Source organism: Castor canadensis, chromosome 16 (assembly GCF_047511655.1).
Source record: "Castor canadensis chromosome 16, mCasCan1.hap1v2, whole genome shotgun sequence".
Classification (NCBI taxonomy): domain Eukaryota; kingdom Metazoa; phylum Chordata; class Mammalia; order Rodentia; family Castoridae; genus Castor; species Castor canadensis.
This window is the reverse complement of record NC_133401.1, coordinates 23,388,072-23,401,522: the sequence shown is the minus strand read 5'-3', so window position 1 is coordinate 23,401,522 and position 13,451 is coordinate 23,388,072. Positions and strand designations below refer to the sequence as shown.

The 13,451-nt window shown below is 37.9% G+C and overlaps 1 pseudogene; it reads right to left on the bottom strand.

The window, feature by feature from the left end:
* Positions 1–8,849: 8,849 nt before the first annotated feature.
* LOC141417900 (vomeronasal type-1 receptor 4-like) lies at positions 8,850–9,635 on the bottom strand (annotated as a pseudogene).
* Positions 9,636–13,451: the final 3,816 nt, after the last annotated feature.

Genomic DNA, 13,451 nt, shown 5'->3' with positions numbered 1-13,451 from the left:
TTGCATATTTTTAGCCCCTTTGTCAAAGATAAGTTGGTTACAGTTGTGTGGCTTCATATCTGGGTCCTCTATTCTGTTCCACTGGTCTTCATGTCTGTTTTTGTGCCAGTACCATGCTGTTTTTATTACTATTGCTTAGTGATATAGTTTGAAGTAGGATATTGTGATACCTCCAGTATTGTTCTTTTGACTGAGTATTGCCTTGGCTATTCATGGCCTCTTGTGTTTCCAAATAAATTTAATGGTAGATTTTTCAATCTCTTTGATGAATGTCATTGGGATTTTGATGGGAATTGCATTAAACATGTAGATTGTTTTTGGGAGTATAGACATTTTTACTATGTTGATTTTACCAATCCATGAGCATGGGAGATCTCTCCACTTTCTATAGTCTTCCGCAATCTCTATCTTCAGAGGTTTATAGTTTTCCTTGTAGAGGTCATTCACATCCTTTGTTAAGTTTACACCTAGGTATTTGATTTTTTTTGAGGCTATTGTAAATGGAATTGTTTTCATATATTCTTTCTCAGTGTTTCATTATTAGTGTATAGAAATGCTAATGATTTTTCTATGTTGATTTTATATTCTGCTACTTTGCTAGAGCAAGGTATCTAGGTGCTTTTGAGTAGAGGTTTTTGGGTCATATCGTCTGCAAATAGGGATGTTTTGACACTTTCTTTACCTATTTGTGTTCCTTTTATTCCTTCTTCTTGCCTAACTGCTCTGGCTAGGAATTCTAGTACTATGTTGAATACGAGTGGAGATAGTGGGTATCCTTGTCTCATTCCTGATTTTAGAGGGAATGGTTTCAGTTTTTCACCATTAAGTATAATGCTGGCTGTAGGTTTGTCATATATAGCTTTTATAATGTTGAGGTACTTTCCTTCTATTCCTAGTTTTCTTAGAGCTTTTATCATGAAATGGTGTTGGATCTTATCAAAGGCTTTTTCTGCATCTATTGAGATGATCAAGTGGTTTTTGTCTTTGCTTTTGTTTGCGTTTATTGATTTTCGTATGTTGAACCACCCCTGCATTCCTGGGATGAAGCCTACTTGGTTGTGGTGAATGATCTTTTTGATGTGTTGTTGAATTCAGTTTGCCATTATTTTGTTGAGGATTTTTGCATCAATGTTCATTAAAGTGATTGGCCTATAGTTCTCCTTTTTGGAGGTGTCTTTGCCTGGTTTTGGGATAAGTGTAATACTGGCTTCATAAAATATGTTAGGCAGCTTTCCTTCCCTTTCTATTTCATGGTACAGTTGAAGAAGTGTTGGTATTAGTTCTTTAAAAATCTGATTGAATTCAGCAGTGAATCCATCAGGTCCTGGACTTCTCTTTTTTGGGAGACTCTTAATTGCTGCTTCAATTTCATTTTGTGTTATGGATTTATTCAGGTGATTAATGTCTTTTGTTTCAGTTTTGGATGGATGTACGTATCTAGAAATATGTCCATTTCTTCAAAATTTTCAAATTTATTAGAATATAGGCTCTCAAAGTAGTCTCTGATGATTTCCAGGTTTCCGGTTTGTTGTTATCTCCCCTTTCTGATATACTGATTTGAGTTTTTTCTCTCCTCATTTTAGTCAGGTATGCCAGGAGTCTGTCAATCTTATTTATTTTTTCAAAGAACCAGCTTTTTGTTTCATTAATTATTTGTATTCTTTTTGTTTCTATTTCATTGATTTCAGCCATTATTTTAATTATTTCTCTCCTTCTGCTTGTTTTGGGATTTGCTTGTTCTCTTTTTTCTAGGAGTTTGAGCTGTAGTATTAGGTCACTGATTTGAGATCTTTCTGACCTTTCAATATATGCACTCATGGCTGTAAAACTTTCCTCTCATGACAGCCTTTGCTGTGTCCCATAGGTTGTGGTAGGTCATGTTTTCATTTTCAATGACTTCCAGGAACCTTTTAACTTCCTCTTTTATTTCACCAATGACCCATTGATCATTATGCAATGTGTTGTTCAGATTCCAGTTGTTTTCATGTTTTTAACTGCTGTTTTTGTTGTTGATTTCTAGTTTTAATGCATTGTGATCAGATAGAATGCATGCGATTATTTTTATTTTTTTATATTTGCTGAGGCTTGCTTTGTGCCCTAAGATTTGATCTATTTTGGAGAAGGTTCCATGGGCTGCTGAGAAGAATGTATATTGTGTAGAAGTTGGATGAAATGTTCTGTAGACATCAGCTAGGTCTATTTGGTCTATGGTATGTTTTAGATCAATGGGTTTTTTTACTGTTTTTTTGTTTGGATGACCTATCTATTGATGATAGTAGGGTGTCAAAGTCTCCCATGACCACTGTGTTGGAATTAATATATGTTTGATGAAATTGGGTGCTTTGACATTGGGTGCATATAGGTTGATAATTGTTATTTCCTTTGGTGTATTTCCCCTTTTATTAGTATGGAATGTCCTTCTTATCTCGTTTGATTAATGTGTGTTTATAGTCTACTTTGTCTCAGATAAGTATTGCTAGTCCTGCTTGTTTTGGGGGGCCACTGGCTTGATAAATCTTCTTCCAGCCTTTCATCCTAAGCCTATGCTTATTTCTATCAATGAGATGGGTCTCTTGTAAGCAACAAATTGTTGGATCTTCCTTTTTAATCCAGTTTGTCAGATGGTGCCTTTTGATGTGGGAATTAAGTTTGTTAACATTAAGTGTTAGTATGGATAGGTATGTGGTGATTCCTTTCATTTAGTTGTCTTAATTGTTTGAGAGTTTGATTGTGTGTAGCTAAATCGATGCTACTCTCTACTTTCTTGCTTTTTCTTTTCCTGTAGTTTGGTACTGCCTGCGTTTCATAGTTATGTTGGGTTTCACTTTCTGTGTGCAGAATTGCTTGAAGAATCTTTTGTAGTGGTGGCTTTATGGTCATATATTGTTTTAGTTTCTGCTTATCATGAAACAGTTTTATTGCTTCATCTATTTTGAATGATAGTTTTGTTGGGTTGAGTATCCTAGGGTTGAAGTTATTTTCCTTCAGTGCCTGGAAGACCTCACCCCAAGCTCTTCTTTTTAATGTTTCTATTGAGAAGTCTGCTGTGATTTTAATGGGTTTTCTTTGTATGTTATTTGTTTGTTCTCTCTTATAGCCTTCAATATTCTTTCTCTAATTTTTTTACTTGTTGTTTTAATGATAATATGTCGTGGGGTAGTTCTATTTTGGTCAGGTCTGTTTGGTGTTCTGAAGGCTTCCTGTACCTGGATGGGTATAGTTTTCTCTAGATTTGGGAGATTTTCTGTTATTATTTTGTTGAATATATTACACATTCCTTTTGCTTGCACCTCTTCTCCTTCTTCAATGCCCATGATTCTCAGGTTTGGTCTTTTGATAGAGTCAGTAATTTCTTGCATTTTCTTTTCACAGGTCTTCTTTAACTATTAGTTAAACAACTAATAGTCCTTCAGTTTTCCCTTACTTGCCATTTCATCTTCGAGTTCTGAGATTCTGTCTTCTGCTTGTTCTAGTCTGCTGGATTGGCCTCCCAATTTGTTTTGCATCTGTTTCATTCTTTTTTCTGAGGTTTTCCCTTAATCTTTAATATTGTCTATTTTCATTCTGAGTTAATTTATCTCTTTATTAATCATGTTCTTTGTTTCACTTTGGTGTTTACACAGTGTTTCTGTAGTTTCTTTTATTTGTTCTTGTGCTTTCTCAAATTCTCTATTTTTGTTGTCTTGGAATTTCTTGAGTGTCTCCTGTACATTTTGGTTGACCACATTCAGTATCATCTATCTCTTTAAAATTCTCATTGATTACTTGCAGGATTTCTTCTTTTAGTTGCTCTTGTGGGCTTCATTGGGTTCTTTGGCATAGTTTATCTTCGTTTTGTTGGAATCTGGATCTGAGTATCTGTTTTCTTCTTTTCCCTCTGGTTCCTGTACTAATTTATTATTGGGGGGAAAATGTTTTCCCTCTTTTTTCTGTCTTCCCATCATTGCCCTTGCTATTGTTACTCTCCCTGTACTGTGTGTAATTCAGTACTGTCTAGCTTGTAATAATAACAATGGTGATATCTACATTGGAATGGTGAGAGGAGAGGGAAAGCAAAGAAGTTAAAGAAAAAGGGAAACAAAAGGAACACACACAACACACACACACACACACACACACACAGAGCCAAAGAAATAAACAGGGGGAGATAGTGTACTAATCAATGGTGAGCTAAACAAGCATTAGAGAGACAGAGATAGGATAATAAATTAAAAAATCCTCAAGTTCAAATGCAATAAAGTTTCAGTCTTAATTTTGATGTTAGTCCTCTGTTTCCAGTTCTTTGTTGGTGTCTGAGAAGTAGTTCTGTGGTTGTCTCATCAAAGGGGAAAAAAGAAACAAAAACTACCGTAAACCAAAACAAATAAATCCCAAGTTCAAATGCAATACAGTTTCAGTTAGTCCTTCAGCATCCAGTCCTAGTTCTGTTGTTGTCTCATCAAAGGATGAGAAAAACAAAACAAAACAAAAAGAGAGTCTGTAGACAGCTTTGTGAATGTCTATCTGAGGCTGTGGCTCACCTGCCACCTATTGTCAGCCATCTGCTACTGCAGTCTTTATTTATGCAGATCTCAGTAATGAGCTTTACACTCACCTAGCCCGCAGGCTTTGTTTATTTAGAGTTCTCCTGGACACGTGCCCCTTTTGTTTTCTCCAGTATACAGCCCTACCCACCTGTTGCAATTGCAGTCCTTTTTTAAAACTATTTTTAGAGTTCACATGGGGAGATGCCCCTCCTCCACTCTCTGGTGGATCGTGCCACACTTTAGCCACTGTTACAAGCCTTCCCCTCTCCAAGCACACTGGGGGAGGTGCTGCCACTCCTGCCTTCTTCCACCAGCTTGTTTATTTACAGTTTGAGTGAGAAGTGCCCCCTCCTCACTCTCTGGAGCTCAGGGCGCCCTACCCACTTTGCTACATGTCTATTTTTTTTCAGCTGCTTTTTTATTATTCAGTTTGGTTTTTATTCCCTGGGTAGGGGTCAGTTTGTCCAGGGGGCTATGCTGATTTACCATGTGCCGCTTAGCTGACCTGATGGTCTGCATTTCCCAAGCAGTCTAGGAGCTGGTGTCTGGCGGCATGGGAGCCCACCTGGTTTCTCCATTTAATGTGGAGTGGGAATGCTGTGCGTGGGCTGGGGGTTTGGAGGAGTCAGAGTTTTGCCTCTTCCTGGTGGTTTTATCCTGCCAGGCATATCTCTAGCATCTCTCCAGGGTTTTACTTTAGGAAGCACGCTTTCTGCTTCTTCCATCTAGTCACCGTCTTGGAAAATTCTGGGGTTCTGTTTTTAAAATTTTTTGTTGTTTGTTTGCCTTGGAGGTATTTAATTTGTGATGATGGGGACTGATGACAGAACTCACACACTAATCAGGTTAGGTAATACTGAGGTACGTTCCCAGCACTAGGACAATAATTCCTATAAGAATGAAAAATTCTAGGATTGTTAGAGGAAGCAATTGAAGATATAGGCATAGACACATACTTTCTAATCATGAGTCCCATACTGGAGCTGAAATATCCTGAACAGATGAGGCCCCAATTATGATACTGGACTTGATTGTTGTTCTCTAGGTGCATGTCCTGGCACAGTGGATGAATGAAGGTGCCAGACAAGCAGTTAGGAGTTAAAGCAAGTTCACACCACAGACCAGTAGTTAAGAATACAGCAAGCACAAAGTTTATTGGAAGGAGAGTAAAGCACCCTGTGAGGTGGGGCTTAGTGAAAGATCTAAGCCAAGCAGTGGCAGAAGTCTCGGAGATGATACAGGGCACTAACTGGCCTGTATCACAAATTAGTTGGCACTGAGTCAGCTTCTCGCTGAACTCAGGCACCTATCTGTCCCTTTCCTTATGGAACTGAGCATTTCAAGAAGGTCTGATCAGCTCATCCTGGTCTTGGGGCCTACATCTTGCAGCTGCATTTTGTTATTTTGGTTGGAGGTTTGTTATTTTTGTGAGAAACCTATTGCTTGTCACATCCCCTTTACATGTCTGATTCTAAAGCGCCTCTCTCATCTGAAATGGAGTCATCTCTGTCATTGCTCCCCTTAAAAGTCCAGCAGCACAGGAAATAAGAGTAAGAAATTACAAATTGTACTGAATCAAATTGAAAAAGCATCTGCATAGCAAAAGAAACAATTAACAGACTGAAGGGACATCCTACAGAATGGACGAAAGTCTACACCAAATATTCATTCAATGTTGGATTAACATCCAGAAAATGCAAAGAAGTCCAAAAGTTAAACACCAAGAGAACAAATAATAGAATTAATAAATGGGCAAATAAATTGAAGAGATTCTTATCAAACAAAAAAGTGCAACAGGCCAATAAACACCTGCTAAAATTCTCAACAGATTTAGCCATTACAGAAATGAAAATTAAACCTACATTGAAATTCCACCTTCCCCCATTCAGAATGACTGTTACTAAGAAAATAAATAATGATAACATCTGGTGAAGATGCAAAGTAAAAAGAATTTTTATTCACTGGTGGTGAGAATGTAAATTTGTCCAGCCACCATGAAAATCAGTATGGAGGTTCCTCAAAAAATTGAAAATGGAACATCCCTATTATCTAGGCATACCACTTCTAGGTATATTCCACAAAACAATCAACTGACCTTATTAAAGACAAGCCACCATACCCATGTGTAGTGTGACACTGTTCACAATAGCCTAATTATGGCATCAGTCTAGGAGCCCATCAATGAACAAATGAATAAAGAAAATGTGCTAAATCCACACCATCAAGTTTCCCTTAAGAAAAATAAAATTATGTCACTTGCTGGAAAATGGATAGAACTTGAGAACATCATGTTAAGCAAAATAATGTAGTCCCACAAAGATAAATATCATATGCTTTCTCTCATTTGTGAAAGCTAGGAAGAAAAAAACAAACCCCCAAAACCAAGGTCATAAAAGTGAAAGGAGGATGACTAGGGAGGTGAAAGGAGGATGACTAGGGAGGTGAGAGGGGAAAACAAAGGGGTTAGGGAATACAGATGATATGAAAGAGAAATGGAGAGGGTAAATAAAACCACATGTAAGGAAATGTCATGATGAAACCCCTTTGTGCAATTTAACTTCTGATGAAAATATTAAAGTACATTGCATTAAAATTGAGAGCTTTATCCTGGTATACAATTCATGCTATTATTTTGAAAGAAAGGTTTGAAATATTTTCTAAAACTGAGGTGTTGCAAACTCATGTAAGCATGTAAACCTGTGACCCAGCACATAAGCCCAACAGAAATCTCTACATGTAGGGCTGATCATGGTGGTACATGCCTGTAATCTCATCTATAGGGAGGCAGATAGCAGGAGAATCATGGTTCCAGGCTAGACCTGAACAAAAACCCAATCTGAAAAATTACTAAAGCAAAGAAGGGCTTGGGGGCATGATTCAAGTGAGCATCAGCCTAGCAAGTCCCTGAGTTCAATCTAGTATGTAAGTCAACAACGACAACAAAACCTACATCTACTACCCAAGCAGGAGGTAGAGCTTATATACCAAGAGGATTGAAGATGGGCCCAGACTGAAAGCTAATCACATGTGTGTCACAAAATGAGTGATAAAAATTGATTGTTGAATAGCTAGACAATGGAATTCTATCACTAATAGCTTGAAAATATAAATAAATTAGAAACATACAGAGTTTTATGAGTTAATCACTAGTGAGTTGATGCTGTGAGACTCCACATGTGTATAGTTCACAAGAGAGGAAAGTGATACATGCGGTTAGATTTCACATTGGTCATTCTTGGGCACAGTAATGGGAAAAATTCAAGGTGTCATTTGTGAGGCTGAGAATGTTCTGGTTTTGATGTCAGAGTTGTAGGCAGAGATGTGCTCAGTTTGTAAAATCTCACTGAGCATGGCACTCATAACTTGGGCATAAAATTGTCTTAAACACACATACTAGAAATTAAAAATTCATTGAAACAATGTAAGTGGATTTGTATACACTGATCTCATATTGTTCAAGGAGGAGGATAAAAACTAAATAACTGCACAATGTGACCAGTTTTGAAAATATATGATAATTTCAAAGTTGAATTCTCAAAGGTACTAAATATATACCACCATCAAAAATGGGAAACTTTAGAATTATGAAAATAAACAACATGGCAGAAATCAATATAGAAAGAATAAGAAAATACAGGTGTCATGAAGAATACATGACTTTTAGTAAATTATTTCTAAATATATACATTATTATATTAACCTGAAAAGCTAACTACTTATGTAAAGTTGAGTGCAATATATAAGTATTAATGTTTACATACTTTTCCCAGGAGAAAGAGGCAAGAAACAGAACTGAAGTGAATGAATGGGAATTCAATGACTATATTTTAACCAGTTGATCAGTTAGAATGGCAAGATAATGGTCCAATAAAAGAGATTTTCTTTTTAAGCAGATGGTCACTGTTTTAATAAGTAATGTATTGCATCTAAATTTTACATTTTGTTTTTGAGAACATTTAATATTGCCTCATGAGTAAACAACATAATCGAGATAGAAAATCTATATCTATCTATCTATACATTATAATATAACAAAGGTGTGTGTTAGCAGGTACATGGGAGTACATAGATTTATGCCACCTCCTTTGCTTATGAGACTGCCTTCTCGCACTAAAGAATGTGTGGTGATGAATAGTCAACTGAAGTTGATACAAAAGCAAAGGATTCACAAGCTCCTCATGTGACTAAGGAGTTTCCCTACTCCTTATCCAGGGAAAGCAGAGCCTAGATACACTCTGGTCACCACTCATCAGCAGGAAAGGACTCACTATCGAGAAACAAACATTGAGTATTGCAGCTGTGTTCAACAAAAAACAGCTTGGATTATAAGTTAAGACCCCCACAAAAATTAATGGTATTTGAAATCATACAAAAATAGACAATGGTGCTCAACAGAAGAAGAATGGTTTTAGTAGCTCTGGACTCAGGGGAGGATATGGGGGTGATGTTGGTCCTATGAATGTGCTGTATTCTCTGTGTGTTTCTGTACAGAATGAAAACAATGGAGCCACTGGACCAGAGCATGAACCTCACACAAAGGACATCAGGAAATGTCAGGATTGCTGAATACAGTATGTCACTGCGTTTATCATGAGGAACAGAAGAACAGTATCCATAACTTTTTACGCTGGTGATGTTTTCATTGCTTCACCTTGCAGTAATGAACATAAGATGAAGAATGTTTACAAGAAGAAACATGATCCAGCTCAGGAATATGGAGGAGCCAATGTGTCTGGGAGCTTTCACATTAAATTCTGCTCACATGGAGCCCTTGGGGTTGATGGTGATGGCCTGGAAGACACTCAGGAAACAGGTGCTGCCAACAGACACACCCCTACCCACTCTGTGGATATAGAAAAGCAGTTTGCATCCAATATCACTGACAGAAACTTCCAAACCAAAAGCTGCCATTGTCTGGGGAGCTCCTTTACACCCAAGATCTAAGATGTAAGCTACAATCAAGTGTTTAAGAATCATGTCTGTGGACCTTAGCCTGAACCCAGTGTAGGAAAGGAACACATAATAATACAGAAGACAGGAATTTCCAAGAATTCCAAGTAGAGTCTGTAATATGAAGATCACTCCTATAGCTGCAGTACTGCCTTCCATCCTGTGGGTTCCTGTTGTCTGAGTCCGAGTCCATTTCGTCAAGTGGTGCCTTTTGATGGGTGAATTAAGTACGTAAACATTAAGTGTTAGTACTGATAGGTATGTGGTGATTCCTGTCATTTAGTTGTCTTAGTTGTTTGAATGTTTGATTGTGTGTACTTCAGTTGGGGTTACTCTCTACTGTCTTGCTTTTTCTTATCCTGTGGTTTGGTGCTGCCTGCCTTTTCATGGTTAAGTTGGGTGTCACTTTCTGTGTGCAGGATCCCTTGCAGAATCTTTTGTAATGGTGGCTTTGTGGTCACATATTGTTTTAGTTTCTGCTTATCATGGAAGACTTTTATTGCTCCATCTATTTTGAATGATAGTTTTGCTGGGTAGAATATCCTGGGGTTGAAGTAATTTTCATTCAGTGCCTGGAAGATCTCTCCGCAAGCTCCTCTTGCTTTTAATGTTTCTGTTGAGAAGTCTGCTGTGATTTTGATGGGTTTGCCTATGTATGTTATTTGTTTTTCTCTCTTACAGCCTTCAATGTTCTTTCCCTAGTTTCTGAACTTGTTGTTTTAATGATGAAAACTTGTTGTTTTAATGATATGCTGTGGGGTAGTTCTATTTTGATCTTGTCTGTTTGGTGTTCTGGATGCCTTTTGCATCTGTATGGGAATATCTTTCTCTAGATTTGGGAAATTTTCTGTTATTATTTTGTTGAATATATTACACATTCCCTTTGCTTGCACCTCTTCTCTTTCTTCAATGCCCATGATTCTCAGGTTTGGTCTTTTGATGGAGTTGGTGAGTTCTTGCATTTTCTTTTCACAGGTCTTGAGTTGTTTAATTAATAGTTCTTTGGTTTTTCCTTTAATTACCATTTCATCTTTGAGTTCTGAGATTCTGTCTTCTGTTTGTTCTATTCTGCTGGATTGGCCTTCTGTTTTTTTTGCAGTTCTGTTTTGTTCTTTTTTCTGAGGTTTTCCATATCCTGGGTCATTTCCTCTTTAATGTTGTTTATTTTTGTCCTGAGTTCATTTATCTCTTTATTAATCACATTCTTTGTTTCACTTTAGTGTTTATACAGTGCTTCTATGGTTTCCTTTATTTCTTCTTTTGCTTTTTCGAATTCTCTATTTTTGTTGTCTTGGAATTTCTTGAGTGTCTCCTGTACATTTTGGTTGACCATATCCAGTATCGTCTCTATAAAATTCTCATTGATTACCTGTAGTATTTATTCTTTTAGATTATTCTTGTGGGTTTCATTGGGTTCCTTGGCATAGTTTATCTTCATTTTGTTGGAGTCTGGATCTGAGTATCTGTTTTCTTCATTTCCCTCTGGTTCCTGTACTAATTTTTTGCTGTGGGGAAGCTGGTTTCCCTGTTTTTCTGTCTTCCCATCATTGCTCTTGGTGTTGTTATTGTCCCTGTACTGTGTGCAATTATGTATTTTCTGGCTTGTAATAATAGCACTAGTGATATTCAGAATGGAAGGGTGAGAAGGGATGTAAAGCAAAGAAGTTAAAGGAGAAGGGAAAACCAAATAAGCAAGTAGAAAAAAACAAAACAAAGAAACAAACAAAAAAAGTTTCAAAGATATTAACAGGGAGCAACAGTTTACTAATCAACCATAAGCTGAAAAGGCATTAGAGAGACAGAGAGAGGATTGAAAATAAAAAATAAAAAATAAAAAAATATGTATAAAAAAAACCCTCTAAGTTCAAATGCAATAAAGTTTCAGTCTTAATAATTTTGGTGTTCATCCCTCAGCCTCCAATCCTGGAGAGGGTGTCTCAGATGTTGTTCTATAGTTGTCTCATCAAGGGGAAAAATAAAATAAAGCAAAACTGCACAAAATAAAACAAAAAACCCACAAAGTGTCCCAAGTTCAAATGCAATACCGTTTCAGTAAGTTTTTCAGCATATAGGCGTAGTTTGGTTGTTGTCTCGTCAAAGGTAGGGAGAGTGAAAAGACAAAAAAAGAGTCTGGAGACAGTTCTGTGAATGGCTATGTGCAGCTGTGGCTTGCCTGCCTGCTGCTGTCAGCCTGCTGTTTCTGGAGGCTTTATTTATGCAGATTGAAGGGGTGAGCTTAGCACTCACCTGGCCCTGCAGACTTTGTTTACTCAGAGTTCTCCTGTGTGTGACCACCACTGCTACAAGCTTTCCCCTTCCAAGCACACTGGGAGAGGTGACACTGCACCCACTTTCTCTGGCTGGTGTGTTTATTTACAGCTCACATGGGAAGTGGGTCTTCCCCTCTCCTGTGGAGTTTTCCTCCCACTGCCACTTTTACAAGCTATCCCACTCCTGATTGCTGGGCATGTGCTGCTACTCCTGCCAGCCGGCATGTTTGTTTACACCTCACGTGGGAAGTGGATCTTCCCCCGTCTCCTGTGGAATTTTCTTCCTTCCACCACTTTTACAAGCTTTCCCACTTCTGGAGCGTGTGCCACCGCTCCTGCCTTCTCCAGCCCGGCTTGTTTATTTACAGTTCCAGGAGATTCCCCTCCTCCCCTCTGCAGCACTCAGGGAGCCCCAACCTCTTTGCTACGTGTCTTTATTGTTCTTAGTGCTTATTACTCAGTTTCTCTTTTTTCCCTGGGTGGAGGTTGGTCTGTCCAGGGGGCTATGCTGATCTGGCCCAGGGTTGTCTCTGGGAGTACTGCATACTGCTTAGCTCACTTTGTGGTCTGTGTTTTCCCAAGCCATCTGGGCACCAGCATGTGATGGCAGCCTGGGGGGCCTCTTGGTTTCTCCATTTAACATGAAGTGGAGATGCTCTGTGCAGGCTGGAGGTGTGGAGGGGTCAAGTTTTGCCTCTTCTCTGTGGTTTTGTCTGTAAGGTGTATATCCAGCATCTCTCCAAGATTTTACTTTAGGAGGCACTCTTTCTGCTTCCTCCCTCTGGCCGCCATCTTGGAATCCCTCCTCAATCTCTTTCTTCAGGAGTTTTTAATTCTCCTTGCAGAGGTCATTCACATCTTTTGTTAAATTTACTCCTAGGTATTTGATTTTTTTTTGAGGCTATTGTGAATGGAATTGTTTCCATATATTCCCTCTCTGTTCATTGTTGGTGTATAAAAAAAGCAAATGATTTTTGTAAGTTGATTTTGTATCCTGCCACTTTGATATAACTGTTTATGGTGTCTAACAGTTTTTGGGTCTTTAAGGTATAGGATCATATCATCTGCAAATAAGGATATTTTGAAAGTTTCTTTACCTATTTGTATTCCTTTTATTTCTTCTTCTTGACTAATTTCTCTGGCTAGAAATTCCAGTACTATGTTGATAAGAGTGGGGATATTGGGCACTCTTGTCTCATTTCTGACTTTAGGGGGAATGATTTCAGTTTTTCACCATTAAGTCTGATGTTGACTGTAGGTTTGTCATATATAGCCTTTATAGTGTTGAGGTACATTCCTTCCTAGTTTTCTTAGAGCTTTTATCATGAAGTGGTGTTGGATCTTGTCGAAGGCTTTTTCTGCATCTATTGAGATGATCAAGTGGTTTTTGTCTTTGCTTCTATTGATGTGCTGTATTACATTTATAGATTTGCATATATTGAACGACCCCTGCATCCTTGGGATGAAGCCAACTTGGTCATGGTGTATGATCTTTCTGATGTGTTGTTGGATTTGGTTTGCCATTATTTTATTAAGGATTTTTACACCAATATTCATTAAGGAAATTGGCTTATAGTTCTCCTTTTGGAAGTGTTTTTGTCTGGTTTGGGGATGATAGTAATATTGGCTTCATAAAATGAGTTAGGAAGTGTTCCTTCCCTTTCTATTTCATAGAACAGTTTAAGGAGGGTTTGTATTAGTTCTT